This window comes from Prionailurus bengalensis, chromosome B4, assembly GCF_016509475.1.
Source record: "Prionailurus bengalensis isolate Pbe53 chromosome B4, Fcat_Pben_1.1_paternal_pri, whole genome shotgun sequence".
In the NCBI taxonomy this organism is placed as follows: domain Eukaryota; kingdom Metazoa; phylum Chordata; class Mammalia; order Carnivora; family Felidae; genus Prionailurus; species Prionailurus bengalensis.
Genome location: NC_057358.1, coordinates 133386966 through 133409710, shown reverse-complemented (window position 1 = coordinate 133409710; position 22745 = coordinate 133386966). Strand labels below are relative to the sequence as shown.

At 43.5% G+C, this 22745-nt stretch overlaps 1 protein-coding gene and 1 long non-coding RNA gene across 3 annotated transcripts in view; one reads left to right on the top strand and one right to left on the bottom strand.

Annotated features, from left to right (window-relative positions):
* The window catches only part of TNRC6B (trinucleotide repeat containing adaptor 6B), a 254962-nt gene extending 233918 nt beyond the window's left edge, over positions 1–21044 (bottom strand). The window contains exon 1 of one of the 2 annotated variants that reach the window (XM_043562671.1): positions 20782–21044. The gene's annotated coding sequence lies outside the window, so the exon portion shown is untranslated. The remainder of the gene's footprint in view (positions 1–20781) is intronic. The other variant, XM_043562670.1, reaches the window with a different exon arrangement.
* A 182-nt stretch (positions 21045–21226) lies between these two features.
* On the top strand, positions 21227–22745 carry LOC122472793. Its single transcript, XR_006294522.1, has 2 exons — positions 21227–21788; positions 22180–22745. It is a non-coding gene; the product is annotated as an uncharacterized LOC122472793 (long non-coding RNA).

The window sequence follows — 22745 nt, the reverse complement described above, 5'->3', positions numbered from 1 at the left end:
AGTGCTCTGGAATGTCCCAACATTCTCTCTCTATTATGAAGCCAGTTCTTCACGTAACTAGCAGTCAATCAATGTTTGTTGAACTAAATAATAAAAAATCTGGATTCCATATAAACACATAAAACAAAAACTTACACGTTCCCCCAAAGGGCATTCATGGATAAATGCATTAAGCTCATATTACATTTATCATGGGCTTAAAAACACAAACAATTTCAGTAATATTCTCAGGAATAATCGCTGGGACCCCATCTGCATCCTGCTGCCCACATGCTTACCTTGAGAACCCTGACTTGGCAAATGAGCTAACACCCCACTTCTTAAAAGTGCTCCTTAAAAGTAAGTGTGCACTGTCAAATATTACATATAATTTTTTTACGTAAAAAAGTTACTTTTTGCTAAATAAATCACTAAGTCATTGTTATTTCTACTTTTGTATGTGGGTAATACTCAGATATTCTCAGTTTGGAACAATTAATATGAAAAAAAATCTAATTAACATTTATTTCATAAGGATGCAATTTGAACAAACAGCTCCCGAAATAAAATTTATACATGCCAACTAGAACAGAAAAGGCCGTCTCCATAGTTCAACACTTAATGAACACAAACTTAGTCCAAGTGGGGTTTAATGTCTAATTGGAATTTCCCAAACGGTCCTCTGGAATGTCTGAACAAAAACAAAGCAAACCAAACAAACCAAAAAGGATCCAAACCCCTAGAAAAGCTCTAAAACAACTGGTCAAACACTGGCTGGGTGAGGAACACCAAAGGGCAGGAGAAAGCTTCTACTTTTTATTTATACTTTCGTACCGCTGGATTTTTGTTTTACCAAAAGCGCGGATTCCTTTCAGAAAGATTTATTTTTAAAGCTACCACATTAGCTGGTAGTAGAAAAGGTCAGTCCAGAGAAAAGCTTGCTGCTTCTTCCGAAACCTTATTACACGAGATAGGATATATCTTACGTGAAGTACGGCACGTTATATCCTTTTTCTTTACTATTTATTACCACAAAGCACTTCTGAAAGGAGAATGGGGAAAGGAACCAGAAGATTCTTAACATAAAGCCAGAGGAGTGTAGAAGGCGCCACGTGACAGTGACAGCCGCCTAAGGGATCAAGCTTTGTGAAGAGGTGTCCTAATTTCTATTAACTGGCCTGTAGAAAACAGATTTAATCTTGTATCCTGTAGGAGAAAAAAAAGGAAAGCAGGTTTCATTTTCTGAAGGTGAACAAAAGACACTAAACATTAGGGCTCAGAGAGTAAACACGGGCCCATGATCCCTTAGCCGCAATTCCCAAATCCAAAAACTTCTGAAAACCACCAGTTTTCTGTAATTCATCTGGTAGAAATACTTGATCTGAACTTAATTGGCAGCCAAATCTGACCTGAACTGACATGAGACTATTTATAGCGTCCCCACTAAAGTGAGAACAGTCATAGCTCTGGCTGCCGAAATATTAACGTATTCAACTACAAAGTGCTGCCCCTGACTGTGCAGGGACATTACATAATATACGGTAAAAGCATCTTGTTAGCTTTCTAAAAACAAAGAAAATCTCTAAATTCTAAAATACTGATGGCCCTTACAGTTTCCAATAAAGGACTATGAAGCCCAAAATGGCTTTTCATTAAAATGGTCCTGTCAGCCTCCACTGAAATACATAATTTTTTCCTGAAAATGTTCTCACGATTTGAACTAATTAATTTCTCTTTTCTAGAAACTTACTGCTATTAGAAATGTTGTACTTTGAATATCTGTAAATCTTTAACTGTATTATTATTAGAACATTTTATACCGCTCCAAGGTATTCTAAGTCAACCACTCTCTGAAGGTGACATTAAAATCAAAAGGGTGGTTATCACCTTTGGCAGGAGGGTAGTACCAGAATGGGGTAAAGATCGTGAAGTTAAAAAAGCAGACCTCTGTCGATATGTTGTGATTTTCTTTCTGTGTTCAAGACGAAAAAAAAAGCGCCTGGGTGGCTTCGTCGGTTGAGCCTCTGACTCTTGATTTCAGCTCAGGTCATGAGCTCATGGTTTGGTTCATGAGATCGAGCCAAGTCCGGCTCTGCACTGCTGGCACGGAGCCTGCTTGGGATTCTCTCTCTCCCTCTCTCCCTCTCCCTCTCCCTCTCTCTCTCACTCTCTCTCTCTGCACCACACCCCCCCAATTTCTCAAAAATAAACAAACATGAAAAAGTTTTTAAACAAAAACAAAGGGCATGTGATTTAAAAAAATTTTTTTTCATGTTTATTTATTTTTGAGAGAGAGACAGAGTGCAAGTGAGGGAGGGGCAAAGAGAGAAGGACATGCAGAATCCAAAGCAGGCTCCAGGCCCTGAGCTGTCAGCACAGAGCCAAACGTGGGGGCTCAAACCCATGAACTATGAGATCATGACCTGAGCCGAAGTTGGATGCTTAACCAACTGAGCCACGCAGGCGCCCCGTGATTTTTTTATTTATCAAAGAGGGGCACAGATTTTAAAAGTGAACAAGCACCAATTCAAATCATTTTAAAAAATCAAAATAAAAATGAAGTCACATTATCCAAATAGTTATCAAGGAACAGAACACAAAATAAAAGTCAAGAAAGAGAACATGTGCAAGTAAGGAAAATTATGTATTTTAGCCCCGTTATGTATCAATTCCATTATATTATATGACTAAATAACAAATGATAATGAAACTTGCGAAACTCAAAGTTCTCTATTATAGAAACAAAACTGTAAAGCCAGATTAAAGCAAGAACTAAGACATAAAACTACTGAGAACCTATAATTAATTACAACGAAGAGTAATTTGGCAGATTTCACATGAAAAATAGGGACAGAATAAAGACTTTAATAAACAAATACAGTACTACATTTTAAACTGTTGTATCTACATAAAACAAAATTGGTTGGATTTTTTTTTTTAAGTACACACCAATCCTCCCTCCCTCCCCCACTCTCACACAACTAACAAAATGGTAGAAACAACGCAACCAAACAGGAACCTCGTTTCACAACTGGTAGACATGAAAGCTGTGAAAACCTCTTTTAACACGTGTGTGGGATGCAGAACCCCGAATTATTACTGCCTAAAGGAAGCTCTCACAGAGTTATACTCAAAAAAAACCAAAGATTGAATAAACAAAATATTCCTTAAAGCAACATGAGTGGCACAACTGGTTGTCTAGTTGTTGCTATATCCTAGAAAGGAAGGATAAGGTTATCTCTACCAGTATTGTTTACTAAATTACAGTTTTTACTATCCATGAAATTTATGTGGCCATCAGAAATAGTACATATGAAAACGTCACTGATAAATGGAATTCTAAATTAATTAAAACCAAAAATTAAAAACTTCAGGGTAAATTTTGAATTAAAAACTCCATTTCAGCAGTGTGTGGGTGGCTCAGCCAGTTAAGCATCCAACTTTTGATTTCGGCTCAGGTCATAATCCCAGGGTCATGGGATGGAGCCCCGTGTAGGGCTTTGTGCTGAGTGTGGAATGCTTAAGATTTTCTCTCTCTAAAATAAAAAATAAATTAAAAAAAAAAAGTCCATCTCACATATAAGAATTTAAAAGAGAATTTCCCACTGTAATCTTCCTTTTACTTGAACAAAGCAGAACTGGAAGAAAGGAGAACAAAGAAAACAAGATCGTAAGGCCCTAGAATATCAAGGGTAAAGAGCAAGCCAAGAGGACATCATGTAAGTATGAATAACGAAAGTCTCTATTACAAGATTGACTATGAAAGAACTGTAAAGCTGTAAAATCAATTAACTAAAAACAGGAAATTAAAAAATATACTGAAAATCAAAGATTTAAGAATTTAATCCATTAAGAATATATTCCAAAAGCCCTTATTCTCTAATGGGAGGTGGAGGTGGGACTAATGGGACCTGCAGATGCCAGTAAACAAAGATTGTGGGACGGGGCGCCTGGGTGGCTCAGTCGGTTAAGCGTCCGACTTCAGCTCAGGTCACGATCTTGTGGTCCGGGAGTTCGAGCCCCCCGTTGGGCTCTGGGCTGATGGCTCAGAGCCTGGAGCCTGCTTCCGATTCTGTGTCTCCCTCTCTCTCTGACCCTCCCCCGTTCATGCTCTGTCTCTCAAGTAAATAAACGTTAAAAAATAAAAAAAAATTAAAAAAAAAATAAAAACAAAGATTGTGGGAAAAGACTGTTACCCTTCCTCTGCCCCCTACCGCCCCCCACCCCCCGCAAAGAATTTTATCCAGTGATATAGGGTTCATCTAAGGTAGCACATATACCAATCTATTAGGTTCTAAGGATATTCCTTGGTTAATTACATAACAGATCCAGATTCAAGGCATCTCTTTGAACTAAGTCATTCACATAATTCCTGCAGGGTTAAGACAGATACAGATATGTGCTCATGCTACTGGAATTCAATATCTTACATGAGTAACTTTAAATTATGAAGGCATTAATAATGCTATACAGGTATCAAAACCCAATTATATCCTTTATATCATGTAGCATATTTTGACAGAGTGATCTTTGTTTCCTTATGAATCAGTTAACTATCAGGTAATTATAGTTAACTAGAAATTAGTTAACTGTCCTGATTTAAGGAGCTTCCACAGTTGAGTGCAGCATAGTGAGACGAGGTACAAAACTATCCAGAGGTCAGTGAGTTTATAATCAATTTGGAGAGAGAGTATCACATAAAAACAATTTAAGAAACCTTCTAAGAAGCAGTTAAGTCCAAGCTGTAAATATAAACTGATACTAAATATATACCAATCAATATATAGAAACATTCAAATGGAAGTTATTTTTCAAGGTACACACTCCTAAGAAGTTACATAGGTAATTATCTCAATCAAGTTGCCATCACTGAAAATACTTTGCAACTCCTACTTTGCTTCCAGACCAATTTACAAATCACACAAGGAAATGTGCCTCATTACTTTGAACTCATTTTGGACCCCAAACAGTATTGCCCAGACAAATCACTTAACCAGACCTGAAAAATGGTTCTTGGTTGCTCCCCTAAATCAAATCCACCCTGAAAGAATGAAGATTTTTCCCTACGGAAATTCCAAAGAGTATTTCTTATTCTGGAAGCAACTCCTAAATAATTCCTCAGATGTTTTAAGAAAAGACAGTACTTCCACTTTCAGAAAAGCCGGGGTAACAGCAGTCGGATGTACCCTTGCAGGTAAAAAAACAAACAGACAACTAAAAAACTGGACAAAATATATAAACAACGGTTTTCAAAACATTGGACATCAGGCAAGGAAGGACAGTGATCCCTAAAGAGATGGTAAACAAACAAGCTGAGCCCTACAATTGCCCTAGCTTGCTGCCTAGGGAAAGATTCCAGGCCACCAAGCCGCCGGGAGGGGAAACCCAAGTGGAACTCAGAGACCTCCCTGAATTGAGGAGATGCAGCTGAGATTTCCAGAAGGCTGAGGCAGCCAGAGTTTGCAGTGAACAGCACTGGAAAGGAAGAGCCGCACAGAGGAAGAACTCTCGAGATCTGTAGGGGGATCCCTCCAGTATTCAGCTGAGTAGCAGCTAAGGAACTAGGAAAAACACAGGTAACATCACACTTGACAGTAGGATGTTTTCCCCCTACATCCAAGGAAAAAGCAAAGGTGCCCATTCATACTTCTTCCACTCGACATGGTACCTGAGGTCCTAGCCAGTTCGATAAGGCAAGATTTAGAACTCAAAGGTCAGAAAATAAAATTGACTTTCTTTGTAAATGATACAGTTGTATATGAAAAAAAAAACACAAAAGAACGGACAAAAATGCCACTGAAAGTAATGAATGAAATTAGGAAAGTTTATTTATTTAGTGTATTCAATCACATCAATGAAAACAAACTGTCCAAATGAAAGAGGGCTTTAATAAAGAAAGGCTTCCAGGAAGAAAACTTTAGAGAAGGCTTTCTGAGAGTGAGAAGCAAAATGGTTTGGAAGCCAGAAACAGGGAGGATATTTTACATAAGGAATAGCCTTTGATAAGGTATGAGGACAAAAAGCGAGAGAATCATACGGAAAATAGAGAAAAAATTGTATAGAAGGCAAAGGTTCAGGAGGGCCTGGGTGGCTCAGTCGGTTAAGCATCCGACTTTGGCTCAGGTCATGATCTCACAGCTCGTGAGTTCAAGCCCCATGTTGGGCTCTGTGCAGACAGCTCAGGGCCTGGAACCTGCTTCGGATTCTGTGTCTCCCTCTCTTTCTCTACCCCTCCCCCACTCATGCTTTGTCTCCGTCTCTCAAAAATAAATAAACATTTAAAAAAAAAAGGCAAAGGTTCAAAACTAGGGGATGACAGTAGAAAGCTGGAAGCAGTGAAGGAGCCTGGCTCCAACACAGGTGTTTGGATTTCACAGAATAAGAAAGCATAGGCTGATAAAGAAAATAGTATGTAGGAAATGTTTTCTGGTGAGAAACTAGGAACAGAGCAACTGACAGGAAGCTATTTTAATAATCCAGCCACAAGCTGAGGGTGACTTAGAATCAGGATGGCGGAGTGGAACCAAAAAGGAGAGGCTCAAGGTCCAAAGCCACAGAGAAAGGCGCTAAGGGAGATGACAATGCTCCAAGATTCAGTGGTTCAGGCTTTGGTGACCCGGGATTGGGAGGGGGGGTTACCAATGAGGGGACTCAACAGAGTCAACAACTTTTAAGGGAGGTGAAGCAGAGGCCCCTCTCCAGTCTCCAGAGTTAACTTCCTAAAAAGCACTCTGAATGACAATTCCCAAGTCTTGGGGGGGGGGGGGGGGTTAAAGGAAAACAAGAGAAAATGACATTAAATACTCATTTTTAAGTACAGTAAATAGAAGTCTAGAGAGCATCCGCTTCCAAAGCAAACACAAAACATCAGTGTTGAGCCTGGGCTCTGGCAGGTTCAGGAAGCACAGGGCGGTGTCACAATATGCTGAGGCCCAGCCACAAGCTGCCTGTGGGGCACAGGGTCCCCTTTTTAAAGTTTTCAAACCAGCCCTTACTGGCTCGAAATGTGATGTGTTTTGCATTTCCATTCTATTGTTTTGTTTTTGTTATTTCTACAAAGAGCCTTTTCACTAATTCTCTCTGTGTTTTAAAAGTAATGTTTTCCCCACTGAGCTGTGTTTCAGGAATGGGAATGTGTGGGCATAAAAAAACCTCCTCTCTTTATCCACAGACCCACCTGCATGGTTTAAGGGGGAATCAGTCATTAGCGTGTCTTTTTAAGGAGATACAGCCAAACTACAAAATAAAAATATCATAAATTCTAAACACTTTGGTACAAAAATATAGAAAGTTTTATAGTGAAGAGGTTGACAGAAGAGTAGTTGGGAAAAGATTTATTTTAAAATCTGTTGGTACATCTAAGTGGAGAGATTCTATATTCAGAAGTGCCACTGAAATATACAACTGGGTAAAAGATCTCCCTGCTGAGTATGACAGACCATCTTGTAAGATTTCCAGGAAGGATAAATATCTAGTCCTTGGAGGGTCTCAGTTTTCATCCTTCTACTTTGTTTCTCTTTTCTTCTTTCTTCACCAGAACCTAGTAGATGTTCAAAACATTTCAATTGCTATGCTGACCTGGGCCTAAATGAGGAAACCTTGTCTACTTCCACTTTTTGAGGTTCTCAGTGTGTTTTTGAAATAAAGACATGCCAAAACAGCATTATAAAAATTGTGGTATATTTTAAATATATACATTTGATAAATGAACACTTTTAGGAAAAGAATACAACGTAACCTGTCCTATTCACAAGACACAGGATTAATAAACATGTTCATTTGTCATAAACTACACAATGTGATCTAGTAACTAGAACATGTTTCAAGTTATAACCAGTATTTTCTTTCGATCCTGTGAATTTATCTCTCAGAATGTCTACACCTGCTATGTGCAAACCATTCTGCTGGGAGCCAGAGCAGTATAAACTCGTTTTGAGCTCAAAGTACCAAGAAAGGAACGCTGACTTCTCCCTTTTCTCTAGTTGAGGAGCTACAAGAACTTCTAAGGATTGTCATGCCACCTATGCCCTTGACAGGAATCTGGTGGCCTTGCCCTGTGGATTACCTGCTACCATCTCCATTCAAACAATTTCAATTTTTCTCTCTCTCCTGGGTCCTTGCTACACATCTTTACGTAGAATTTCTCACCTTAACAGGTTGCCTTCTCAACCTGGCCCTGATTCCATTATTTCCTTTCTTTCTTTTCCAAACATCTTGAAATAAACTACACTCACTGCTGTCATTCTTCCTACCATCCATTATCTCTTTTGCCCCTTGTAATCTAGATCAACAAATGATCACACAGAATTTGTATTCATATAAAAATAAATAAATAAATAAAAAGAATTTGTAGCAATTGACATTGAAATGGTCAAGCAGCATATTCTGAGTGTCAACCAGCACTCCCCAGGGTAACCTCCAATCATTCTGAAAAATATCAAGCTCTGAAAATGCAAAGCTGAGAAATATTGTATAAGCCAGCAAAGTACAGGTATCCCACAGCTGTAACTGAAAACAGCTTACTGATAATGGATAAAAAAAAGATGGGAAGAGATGGGATGGATTGGGGGAAAGGAGGCAATACTTAAGAGTAACAGGTCTGGGGGGCAGTCATTTAAGCATCCAACTCTTATTTTTGGCTCAGTCATGATCTCACGGTTGTGAGAGTGAGCCCTAATGGGGCTCTGTACTGGGCGTGGAGCCTGTTTAGGATTCTCGCTCTCTCCCACTGCCCCTCCCTACTCCTCTCAAAAAAAAAAAAAAAAAAAAAGTAACAGAGCTGAGGAAAAGGTATGGAAGGAAGACAAGAAAGCAAAGAGCAGTGAACTAAAGAGGAATAAAATGAAGGAAAATGGGCTAGATTTATGTTCAACAAATCTTCCTTTCTTTTTTTTTTTTTTTAATTTTTTTTTTCAATGTTTATTTATTTTTGGGACAGAGAGAGACAGAGCATGAACGGGGGAGGGGCAGAGAGAGAGGGAGACACAGAATCGGAAACAGGCTCCAGGCTCTGAGCTATCAGCCCAGAGCCCGACGCGGGGCTCGAACTCACGGACCGCGAGATCGTGACCTGGCTGAAGTCGGATGCTTAACCGACTGCGCCACCCAGGCGCCCCAAATCTTCCTTTCTTAATTATGGTTGAGAATCAAATTAAACTAATGCTAGTTCAATAGACCAATTGGAGACTTACAGACATGTAACAACTTTTTAAAAAAAAATGTTTATTTTTGAGAGGTTGTAGGGGGAGGAAGGGCAGAGAGAGAGGGAAACAGAGGGTCCCAAGCAGACTCCGCACCATCAGTGCAGAGCCCAATGCGGGGCCCAAACTCACGAACCTCAAGATCATGTTCCGAGCCGAAGTCGGAAGCTTCTGACTAAGCTACCCAGGAGCCCCAGCCAATTTAACAACCTTCAAGCTGTAAAAACGTACACATATCCAGAGGCTCTTCTAGATACTGCTTTCTGATCTCATCCCTTTTACTGGTTCATCATCTGGCCTTTGGGAGATGGATCAACACTCACCTCAGGCAGTCAAGCAAGAGGTCACTTCCTTTACTCTGCTCTTACAGATAAGCTGAAATGAGTCACCACTTTCTAACTCCATCTGATATCATTTGCATGGTTATAGGTACAGTGACAAGCACCATTCTGGTTTATGACTAATCTTCTTTGAATGGTACTTTTTTCTTTTTTTAAGTATAGCTGACACTGAATGGTACTTTATAATGCTTTTATGAATTCAAATATACAGAATCGCATCATTATTTCTAAAATCATTTCCAGTTCTGAAATGCAACGTAATCTAAGAATCTGAGTGTAGCATGTCACAGCCTGTAAGTCAGCCATTGGCCCTGTACCCCAAGACCAGCTTTATAAAGCATACCACTTCTCCATATAGCCGTCTTCTCCATATACTAAATATGTTCCTTTGTACCTCTGCACAGGCTGTTCCCTTTGCTTCTGCCTGAAATGCCCTTTTCTTCCATGACTTACTGGGAGTGTCTCCCTCCCTGGAAAGGCTTTCTTGACCTCCAGTTGTATTGATGACTTTCCTTTCCCCCCCTGCCCCATCCCTTGTACTGTCTCTCACAGCATGTATTACACCAACTGGAACTCATCTGTGTCCAAGTCTGTCACGCCCACTTGGCTGTGCACTCCCCGGGAGCAAAGATCTCTTCTCATCCCATTCTTGTAGTCCTAGTGTCTAAGAGCATTCAGCACATGTACACATGCAAATGTTCAGTGAAACTGTAGCCATCCTAGTCCCTAACATATAAAAAGATTTTAATTTTTAAATTTTTTTTAGGATTTTATTCTTAAGCAATCTCTACACCAACATAGGGCTTGAACTTATAACCCAGAGATCAAGAGTCACGTGTTCCACTGACTGAGCCAGGAATAACCATTCTGATCATTTCTACTAATAAGGATTAAAAGGACACTCATTAGTAACTAAGATTTCCAGACATATTAAAAATTTTAATAACAATATTCTTTCTGTAATCTTAAAATGTGTATCTATTATAAGCAGTAATTTAAAAAATATGAAAAGAACCTGGAGACAATTTAAAAAGGAAAGCCCCTTCCACCCCCATATATTTAAACCATTAGAATGACTACTTTTTTTAATGACTACTTCTTTTAATTCTATTTTTATTTTTTTTATTTATTTATTTATTTTTTTTTGGAACAGAGAGAGACAGAGCATGAACGGGGGAGGGGCAGAGAGAGAGGGAGACACAGAATCGGAAACAGGCTTCAGGCTCTGAGCCATCAGCCCAGAGCCCGACGCGGGGCTCGAACTCCCGGACCGCGAGATCGTGACCTGGCTGAAGTCGGACGCTTAACCGACTGCGCCACCCAGGCGCCCCTAATTCTATTTTTAGTTTTAGTTCTCTTTCCTAACTTCATGTGAAAAAGATTTATTAAGACCTACTATGTGTAACTTACAATGCCAGATACTGGTTATACAAACGTGAAAAAAATCGAAGTATTTTTCTTCACATAGCTATGTTCTAGCAAAGAAATAATATATAAATGAAATGATTATTTCATTACAATTCTATTAAGTGCTCTGAGTGTTGAAAAAAATTTTTTTTAATGTTTATTTATTTTTGAGAGAGAGACAAGAGTATAAGCCGGGGAGGGACAGAGAGAGGGAGACACAGAATCTGAAGCAAGCTCCAGGCTCTGAGCTGTCAGCACACAGCCCGACTCAGGGCTCAAACTCACAAACCAGGAGGTCATGACCTGAGCTGAAGTTGGACGCTCACCCAACTGAGCCACCCAGGCGCCCCAAGTGCTCTGAGTGTTTAATAGAAACACATCGAGGGACACCTGGGTGGCTCAGTTCGTGGAGGGTGTGACTCTGGATCTCGCGGTTGTAAATTCAAGCCCTACGTTGGGTGTAGAGATTACTTAAAAAATAAAACCTTAAAAAAATTTTTGTTTAATGTTTATTTTTGAGACAGAAACAGAGCATGAGTGGGGGAGGGGAGAGAGAGAGAGGAAGACGCAGAATCTGAAGCAGGCTCCAGGCTCCGAGCTGTCAGCACAGAACCTGATGTGGGGTTTGAACCCACGAACCGTGAGATCATGACCTGAGCTGAAGTTGGACCCTTAACCGATTGAGCCACCCAGGGGCCCTTTAAAAATTAAAAAAAAACAAAAAACGGGGGGGAGCACATCTAATTTGGGGTGGGGGTGATTAGCAAGTCACTAAGGAAGTGTCATAAATTGAGCTCACAGGATTGAAGAGGCATCAACTAAGGTCAGGGTGGGGGGGCTTCCAAGCTATAGGAACAGCAAGTGCAAGGAAAAAACTTTTGAGTGGAGAGGACTATGCATTTCAGGAACCAGACGGGGGTCAGTGTGGTGAGAGTTCAGGCAGCAAAGGGGAGAGTGGCAGGAAAGAAGGTAGGGTGTTCACTGGGTATTCAGTGAACAAGAGAGACCAGTGATTTATGAAGCTTATATTCCAAAAGGGGTATGGCAGGGCTTTTGGTACTCATTAATAGTTTTTTTTTGTTTTTTTTTTTAACGTTTATTAATTTTTTGAGACAGAGAGAGACAGAGCATGAACGGGGGAGGGTCAGAGAGAGAGGGAGATACAGAATCTGAAACAGGCTCCAGGCTCTGAGCTGCCAGCACAGAGCCCGACGCGGGGCTCGAACTCACGGACAGCGAGATCATGACCTGAGCCGAAGTCGGCCACGTAACCGACTGAGCCACCCAGGCGCCCCCTCATTAACAGTTTTAAGCAGGGGACAAATATGATCAGATTTACACATGTGTTTTGACTGTCTTATACTGAGGTAGAACATATGTTGAATAGATATTTGGTTTTAAAAAACTATTCTTTTTGCAGCCTCAACAATTCTCTTTGGCAGAGAATTCCCTGGTTACAAAAGAAAAAAACGGAGGTTTTGCAAAGCTAAGTAATTTATTTGAGGTTATTTATTCAATAAACACTTGAGAGCCTACAATATGGCAGGCACAGTACAGTGAGTACTCAGGGATGCAGAGATGAACACAACAGTCTTGCTCTTTAGAAACTGATAATCTAGTGAGAGAGACAGACCTAGAAACATGACACAGGGCAGTCCGTGCTAGAAATGGGTAAAATAAAACGGAGCAGAGAAAAATGAAATCTTCCTAGGAAGAATTAATCATTTCATCTCTGTGTTAAAAGAGCATTTCTTTCACACTATTATAGTTTTTAATTCTCATTCATTCCTGTGCTTGAAGCATAGTAGGTACCCAAGCAAATGTCTGCAATACAAACCAACCCAGGACTTTTAACTCCTGGGCAGTGCCTTTCCAAAACCAACTGCGCTTCTAACTCTGGAAGGGTATGCATTAATTCCAAGGAGTTCTTCTGAAGCTGCTTTCCGAGCCAGTTTACAAACCACAAAAGAAAATAAGTCTCATTAAAGCCAAACCTTGGGGCGCCTGGGTGGCTCAGTTGGCTGGGCATCCGACGTCAGCTCAGGTCATGATCTCACAGTTAGTGAGTTCAAGCCCCGCATCGGGCTCTGTGCTGACAGCGCAGAGCCTGGAGCCCACTTCAAGTTCTGTGTCTCCCTCTCTCTCTCTGCCCCTCCCCACCCCTGTTCTCTCTCTCTCAAAAATAAATAAACATTAAAAAAAAAAAGTCAAACCTCATTTCTGACCCAGCCTGAAAACCCAAAATATCTAAACAGTTATTTTTAAAAATCTTTATTCAACTTTTTAAACATCACTAATGGGCTGTAACAAACATTTTAAGGAATCTCTATGCCCCCAACATGGGCATCTCAATGCCCCCAACTTCAGGACCCCAAGATAAAGAATGGCATGCTCTACTGATTGAGCCAGTCAGGTATCCCTGAACAGTTATTTTTTAATTTTTACATTTTTTAAGATTTTATGTTTTGAACTAATCTCTATATCCAAAGTGGGGCTCAAACAACCCCAAGACCAAGAGTTGCACCCTCTTCTGACTGAGCCATCCAGGCACCCCAGTTACTTTTTTTTAAAGCAAATCTTCATTGAGAAGAAATGTTCCTATGAAGACCATTGAGAAAATATTGTATATACTCCTTCATAATTCATGATCTCTGTCCTCAAAGGACTTATATTCTAGTTTCTATTTGGAAAGATAAAATATAGAACACAGAATAAAACAACATATAAGGTAGCATTTGTCCATTTAAAGTATTTATAGACTGCCTACTATATAGGCCAGGTCAGGAGCTGTCTTGGGATGCAAAAATGAGTAGGACAATAGCCTGCCTTTGAGGAACTCATAGTTGTATGGGGGATGCCAACAATACAGTAACTCCGAATGACCAGAGCTCTATTCAGCAGGTACACACAGATGAGAACACAGAGGCTGTGTACAATCGCCATCAGTTCTAGTTCATCAGGCACTTATTTCCACTGGTCAGTGCCCATCCCTTGTTAAATATCAGTTATTAAAATATCTGTTTTACTTTTATTTTCTTTTAAATGTTTATTTTTGAGAGAGAGCAGAGGAGGGGCAGAGAGAGAGAGAGACTGGGGATCCAAAGCGGGCTCCGTGCTGACAGCAGAATGCTCGATGCGGGACTCAAACTCACTAACCACGAGATCATGACCTGTGCCAAAGCTGGATGCTTAACTGACTGGGCCGGTGCCTCTAAAATATGCATATATTTTTTATGTTATTATTATTTTTAAGTTTATTTATTTATTTTGAGAGAAAGAGAGAGAAAGTGCACGTGGGGGAGGGGCCGAGAGTGGGGGACAGAAGAAGAATCCCAAGCAGGCTCTGCACTGTCAACACGGAGCCCAATGAGGGACTCGAACTCTCAAACTGCTAGATCATGACTTGAGCCAAAACCAGGAGTCGGTCACTTATCTGACAGAGCCACCCAGGAGCCCCTAAAATATATTTTTTTAATGGTTATCTATTTTTGAGAGAGAAAGTACATGTGTGCGCAATCAGGTAAGGGGCAGAGAGAGGGAGGGAGACAGAGGATCTGAGGCAGGCTCTGAAGTGTCAGCAGAGCCCAATGTGGGGCTCAAATTAATAAACTGTGAGACCATGACCTGAGCCGAAGTCAAATACTTAACCAACAGAGCCACCCAGGCGCCCCCAGTTATTAAAATATTTTAACTTTATGGGGCACCCGGGTGGCTCAGTCGGTTAAGCGTCCAACTTCAGCTCAGGTCACGATCTCACGGTCCGTGAGTTCGAGCCCCGCGTCGGGCTGTGTGCTGACAGCTCAGAGCCTGGAGCCTGCTTCGGATTCTGTGTCTCCCTCTCTCTCTGCCCCTCCCCCGTTCATGCTCTGTCTCTCTCTGTCTCAAAAATAAATAAACGTTAAAAAAAATATATTTTAACTTTACTTTTTTTAAAAAAAAATTTTTTTTAACGTTTATTCATTTTAGAGACAGAGAGAGACAGAACATGGATGGGGGAAGGTCAGAGAGAGAGGGAGACACAGAATCTGAAACAGGCTCCAGGCTCCGAGCTGTCAGCACAGAGCCCGACGCGGGGCTCGAACTCACAGACCGCAAGATCGTGACCTGAGCCGAAGTCGGTCGCCCAACTGACTGAGCCACCCAGGCACCCCTTTTAACTTTACTTCAAATTATAAGCAAAATGAGAATTACCGTAATTACTATATGAAAAAACAGTAACACGCACACAAAAATAATGTTAAAGGGTTAGAGGAAACGGTGAGAACTGAACTTTAGGGATACCTTGGGATCCCCACGCAAGGAAGGTTTGGGTGTTTGGAGAGGAGCTGGCTGTAGATACGGGGAATACAGTTATCAAAGGCCAGCAGCTGGAACTACGTAGGTAGAGCTCTCCAACTCTGAGGAGCACACAGCTTAGGGCTGTGTTGTCCAACACAGTAGCCACTAGCCACATGTGGCTACTGAGCACCTGAAATGTGGTTAGTCTAAATTGGGATGGGGTAAGTGAAAAATCCACTCCAGATTTCAAAGACCTAACACCAAAACAAAACGAAAAGGAATGTAAAGCATCTCACTGTTTTTTTCACTGATCACACGTTTACATAAAATATTTGGGGTATACTGAAGTAAATAAAATGTTATGAAAATCTATTTCACTTTTTCTACCTTTTCAGTGTGGCTCACATTTGTGGCCTGCAGTCTACTTCTACTGGACAACACTAGTCTGAGGCACTTGAAATAACAAGCTAGAGTTTAAACCCTCTAGGCAATGAAACACCACTGAAGGTTTTCAACCATAAGTGCCTGTGCTAGATCTGGGGAGGGGACAGGAAACAGAAAGTGCTGTTTCAGGAAGATTAGTGTGGGGGCAATCTGTAGGATCAAGACCCTAGAGGCAGTTGTCAATGTCAAAAGGCTGGCAAAGGTCGAAGGGTAAGCAGGCTCAACTGGATGGTACACAGGTGTTTGGAAGTCACACGCTGGGTGGAGAGAGGAGAAATCCAGAGCAGGGTGAGGTGAGGTAAGAGTGAGCTGCAAGCCCTGGCCCAGCCTGGATAACCAAGGTGCACTGCTGAGCAGACTGAGCAAGGTCAGCCACTGTTTAGGTTAGATCTAGTGGGGGGTCAGGGGTTAGGAGTCAGGGCTCCCAGGCAGAGGTACAATTCAGAAGAACAGGATCAGTGTCCTCTTCAGCAATTTCAGATCTAGCTCTGTGTGGCAAGACTTCCAACAGTGAGATCAAGTCCCAGAGAAGGTAGGAGTAGAATGCAAGGCTACCAGAAACTACAAGAGGGCAATAAATTATAAAAGCAAAGCCCAGACTCACAACACAGCCAACGAATATTTACTGGGGGTTTGCCATGAGCCTGAAGCTTGGCTGGCTCTGGAGACAAGAGAAACAAAACAGACGTGGTCCTGAATCACAAATTGTGGCGACAGCTACGAAAAAGGAACGAGAGATCTGAGAGACCTGACTGAGGGTGGACTGGGGTGGTGGTGGGAGGCCATAAAGGAGAGCCTCTCTGAAGAAGTGACATTTGAATCACAACCCTGGAGGCAGGTGGGTGAAGATTAAGGGGGAAGCGGGGGAAGAACAGCCCAAGCCAGGAGAGTGGTGCGTACAAAAACCTTGAGGCTGTGAAGAAAAGGTCTGGGTAATTCAAGGAACTGAAAGAAAGACTGAGTAATTAGGACATCAGAAAGGGGGGTGGGGGGGTGCCTGGGTGGCGCAGTCGGTTAAGCGTCCGACTTCAGCCAGGTCACGATCTCGCGGTCTGTGAGTTCGAGCCCCGCGTCGGGCTCTGGGCTGATGGCTCAGAGCCTGAAGCCTGTTTCCGATTCTGTGTCTCCCTCTCTCTCTGCCCCTCCCCCGTTCATGCTCTGTCTCTCTCTGTCCCAAAAATAAATAAACGTTGAAAAAAAAATTTTTTTTAAAAAAGAAAGGGGGGTGGGCCATAAAAGAGACAAGGGAAGGCTGGAGGGGCAGGCAGAGGCCAATCGTTCAGAGTCTCATAGGATGAAAAATAAAATCCCAAACGGGCCTCAGTACAGCGGGAAGCCACAGGGGTTTTGACCAGAGAAGTGGTCTGATCCCCATGGCGTTCTAAGTACTCCAATTACCTACACTCTGCTCAGACTACTGAATGGGAGCCAGCTTGGCAGCAAAGAGGCAGGAGCCAATATTTGTAGCTGAGTAGCAGGATTCCAGGTCTGGGATAAGAGAGTTTATTATAGGGCCCTCCGAGTGCTCCAGGGTCGCCAGCAGGGAGGAGGATGGCATCACCAAAAAATACAGAAAAATCGGATAAAGAGCTGGCTTAGGAGGCAAAGTTAAACATAACCTTAAACATATGAAATATGAACAAATAGTGAAGAATTCTAGCAGTAAATAATGATGTTTTGGAGTGTGGGAAGAGAGGTCAGACGTGGATATTCAGGTTAGCAGATACAAAGGTGACAGTTTAAGTCCCAAAAGTAAATAACATTTTCCAGGAGTAGAAAGAGAAAAATAAAACAACAACAAAAGGAGCCTAAGTCTGATCCTTGGTGTTTATCTCTGGGATAGAAGTCAGGAGAGAAAGAAGTCCTCATACTGTATCAAAAGGGATACAGTATGAGGAGGAACTTTTTGGGAGATGGTGAAACCATCCTGATTGTCGTGGTGGTTACACGAATCTATACCTGTGTTAACATTCATAGAACTGTACACATACTAAAAGTTAATGTTACTGTATGTTATTTTTGTTTTTAATTTGAGAGAGAGAGGCAGAGAGAGAGAGGATGGGGGAGAGGGTCAGAGAGAGAGAATCCCATGCTCCATGCTCAGCACTGAGTCTGACGTGGGGCTCCATCCCATGACCACGAGATCATGACCTGAGCCCATATCAAGAGTCAGATGCTCAACTGAGTCACCCACACACCCCACTGTATGTAATCTTTTAAATAACGTTTTTTAAAGAGGTAGGGATAGTCAAAAGGACTGCTGCAGGGAGACATAACAGGATAAATCCCGAAAAGATGCTCTGGGAATTTTAACCATTAGGTAATTGGCAACCTTGGAAAAAGCCTCAGCGAGTGGTAAGGCTGGGAGCCAGGCTGCAAAGGTTCAAAGAAAAACTTGAGCAGTGAAGAGAAGCAGTCAGTACAGCCTCCTCTTTTAGAACTCTGGGGATGAAAGGAAGAACAGAATGGCACACAGCTCAAAGAGATAAGGGGAACTGGAAGATTCAGCAAACTGGCAGAGCCAACCTTCTACACCGTGAGTTGCTCCATTTCCGTATTCTTCTAGAACGTGCATTTTGCACATGAATTATTCACTTTATTATTGTCCTGTTAAACTAAAACCACTAAAACAAACCCAAAATCATTACACTTTTAACTCTGCTCCTTAGTTAGCTGACATTTACTGTGCTCCTACTACGTGCCAAGTACCGTGTTAGATACAAAAGTAAGGCCTGGTCCTTGGAAGAGCACACAGGGTTTATCACAATCACAAGGTACTGGAGTGGAGATCTGCACAAAGGGCTCTGAAAGCCTTGACCTTCTGAATTAAATGCATTTCTATTTACCTTTATAAAAACCAAACAGGGAAGAAATGAAGACAAAGCGTGGATGCAATTTTGTAAAAATGTTAATTTCTAAAAAGTAAGAATGAGTTTAACATTAAATTCTTTTTAAATTATTTATTTTTTATTTATTTATTTTGGAAGAGTGAAAGAGAGCTTGAGGGGTGAGGGGCAGAGAGGGAGCCAGAATCCTAAGCAGCGCAGAGCCCCACGTGGGGCTCAAACTTACCAACCTCGAACCGAGAGATCATGACCTGAGCTGAAACCAAGAGTCGGGAGGCTCAACCGACTGAGCCACCCAGGTGGCCTAACGTTAAATTCTTAAGTCAACCTTAAATTCTTAAGGCAACCTAATCATCAGTGGCACTTGCCTTTTCTTTTCCTGTCTACCTTCTGCCTTTCTTCCCATGGATAATTTAGGAGGCAAAATGGAATAAGCACAGACTTTGAAAACAGACAGACTTGAGACTAAACATGGTTCTTCGAGGATCTTTTTCTTATCCATAAAACAGTAATGACACCTTCCCCACAGGCTTGAGAGAAGGATTAGGAAAAAATATAAAGAGGTTGGCATATGAGAAGCAAGCAGTGAATGCTGGTTAACGTTACTATCATTTGAACAAGTGGTATTGTTCTGATTTAAAACATTTTTAAGGGCTTCCATTTGAATGAGGAAAAAAATTATTTTTTCAAGGGCATGATGTTCATATGCTACCTTAGAAATGCAGCTTGGTAATTCCTTCTTAAGTCCTATCAGAAACTATTCTGCTCAAATACATGATGTTGGGGACAAACACTTAAAAACGGCCAAGAACCAAGAAAATATGAAGGCATCGTTATTATCATCGCTGTTTCCCAAGTGGGACAAACCGGTCTGATTTGTGCTCTGGATCCCTTAGTGCAGGGATCTACCTACGTTCATACCCCTCCCACTACCTACCTACAGCAAAACTGCACAATGTAGAGGTGCAAGACTATGTGCTAAAAGTTCTTTAAAGACGCATTTACATAACACCACCAAGTTATATACAGTTTCAAAGCCAAGATCATTGATGCTTCTCCCAATCAACAGGAAGCTATCATCCATTGAAATTCCCCACAACAACGAAGGAAACAGCCTCTATTGTTCAGCTTTCACAAAATGCTAAGATGCAAAAATTTATACACCTTATGTCCGTACGCTTAACTACTAGGGTGAGGAAAGGCAACCAATGACGTTTTGTTCACTATGGAGAAATATCTCTGGCCAATTGTGTTGCATAATTTTGCTTCTATCGTAATACAAATGACCAACTTGAAATTCCCCTTATTCCTCGCACAATTTTCGCATAGGTGCTAAAAAGTAATAAAACAGCCAAAAGACACATGAGATGGCAAGGAAACTTAAAAGCCCGACCGGTACACTGTGCCTAAAGAACTGAGGATAGGCTGGTCTTTAAGAAGCTACCGTTACTGGGTATCTTCAGCCACTTTAGGGTATTCCGCCCACCGGTATAAGCCCGCTAGCTTGAACCTAAGGGAAGCCAGCCCACAGGAAGCCCGAAAACACTCCTCGTGCTGTTTCGTCCCATTTCCTTGTGGAAAGTCTGAATCGCCTCTCGAAGGTGGCCACACACCGCAGGGCTCTGGGGTGAGGGGCGGGGGCGGGAGGGGACCCCCACGGCGGGGGCGGGAGGGGACCCCCACCCCAGGCCGGGATTAAGCAGGGGGACGCATTCCCGCCGACACGCGGGTCCCACACAGGCCTGACGCCTCCCTCTGCCACCCGCCAGGCAGGGGGCCTGACGCGCCTTGGCGGGCCCGGCTCTCCGCCGCGACGGGGCGTCTCTCCCCGCCCGGAGGCCCCCCAGCGACGGGAAGCGAACCCGACTCGACCAGCCCACCCGGAAGCCCTCCCCCAGCTCACACCTGCTGGCGCGTGACGCCCGGAGCCGCGCGCGCCCGCCAGCCCCGGCCCTGCCATTCGGGGCGCCTCTTCCCTGCACGCCGGACGTCGCCCGCGTCCCTCCCCGCCCCGGGGTCGAACCCACCACACGCCCGCCCCCACGGAGCGCGCGCTCAACGCCCCCGCCCCCTCCGGGGCCCGCGCGCGCTCCCGCCCCCCCCTCCGGCCCTGTCCCCGCCGCGCGCGCTCACTCGCGAGGACACGCACACGCTGCGACTCAGCTTGACAGGCCGGCCCGCGCCGCGCGCTCCCGCGGGCGTCCTCGCCCACCTGGCCCTCCAGCTCTGACTGGGCGGTGCGCGGGGGGAGGGGAAGGGCGGCAGTGGCCGTCGGTCCTCACTCACCGCCGAGCCGCGCCGGCTCCGAGTGCGCGGCGTTCCGCTGTGAGGCGATGCGCTGCGATGCGCGCGGTCCCCGCTTCTCCGCAGGCTATGGAGGCGACGTAGTAGGGGGACTGAGGGGCGCGGGGGGGGTCACTCCCTCCCGCTTCACCTTCCAGAAACACGGGGACCCCAGAAACTAAAAACAAAATAAACAAACTTTCCCCTCCGCCTCCCTCCCCCAAAACCACAACACAAACACTCGGGGGCCCGCCCAGAGTCCCACTCCATTGGCCACAGGGAGGATGCTTCCGGCTCTCACTGGCTGGCTTTTATGCCCATCAAGCTGCTGTTCCGCCCCTCCAAGTTCTCGCCGCTGCCGTCGCCCCTCATTGGTCAAGTGCTTCCCGTTTGACGAGCTACGATTGGCTGAACTGCCTGCGCCAATCATTCGGGGACACACCCCCTCAGCATCCCAGAGGCCGCTTCCTTGGTCGCGGACCCGGAGAGGCGAAGGGGAAACTAGAGCATGATGGCGGCCGAGCTCACTTGGCGCAACCATCGTCTTTTTTCCTTTTTTAGCTCATTGGTGCCTCGTTCTCACGCTGCTTCCACTGAGCTCCTCTCTCCATCCAGTATTGCCTAATAACGGAATCTATACGCGCCGGCTCCTTGATTTATCCCCTTCGAAGTGCTGAGTGTGGGCTGGTTGTACGTCATTGGACTGTCAGAATGTCACTCCCTAGTCAAATCTTCAAGCTATTGGTGGAACAGCCAGAAAACCCGTCCAACAACAAGGACTAGTGCCATTGGTTTGACTCCACAGAGTTCTTTCCTGGTATCTTATTGGGCAAATAGGCGCGTCAGTCAGCTCTGGATTCCCTGTGCTACAGTTAATTGTTGGCTGGGAGTTTGCATGACTCTGGTCGTTTGGCCCATAATTGACGATAATAATGACCATCGTTTATTTTGTGCGTACTTTGTGCCAACTACCGTTCTGATTTCTTTGCAGGGATTATCTTGTTAAACGTGTGAGTTTTACATTGTCTAAATTTTACAGTTAGAAAACTAAGGCTCCAAAAAGGTTAGGACACTTGCCCAAGGTCACCGAGATAGAGAGTAATTAGTGAACCGGCATTTGGAGGGTAGGAGGTCTGACTCCAGAGCCTACCCTCTTTTTACTGTAGTGCCTCTCCCTTCGTCCAGAATCTTACCTGCCAGCCAACATATCTTAAAAATATTTCATTCCTAATGCAAGTCCCCCATCAGTTTCCAGAGGTGACATTGTGGGAGACTAAAGCTATGGAGAGGTTGTCATTGCCACCACCGCATTCTCTGGCACCCATTCTTCCCTAGCCTAAAGGAAACCGTCTTGGTGTTTCCTGACCAGAAGCTCATCTACCTCTATGTTTATTTTCTCAGCTCTATAAATGAACATTTCCACATCCTTGTGTGCCAAGCCACGTTCCTCAACCCCCACTCATCCATCTTCAGCTCACTCTTTACAGAGAGACCTCAAGAACCAGAAACAAGAAGAAAGAGAGTCGAAAGAGAAATAAAGAATAAATCGCTTTAGAAATAAATAATTTATTACATGCAAATGGAACAGCCCTTCAGCTCCTGGGAAGCTTCCAGAGTGGCCCCTGATGCAGTGCAAGACGTGTGCTCCTGGCTGGTGGCCACTAGATTCTTTTTCTGTGGCAGCTTTCAGCGAAGTGAATCCAACATTCCAGCCAGGGGAGGGCAGGATGCTTAGAACCCAATGCCAAAGAGCCGGCCCCAGCCTCTGGGACTGAAAGGATCTCCAGAAGCACAGTTCTGGACTCCAGCCCACATTCCGTCTCGGGTAATTAACATTTTACCATCCCAAATCCCCATCCCCTGTAGCTTCAGTAGGATCACCGCCCTTGTTTCGCTTCCTGATCCAAGCTGTTGTGTAACCTTGTTGGCACTGCTTTAGTAATAAAACAACCACTGTAACACTGTAA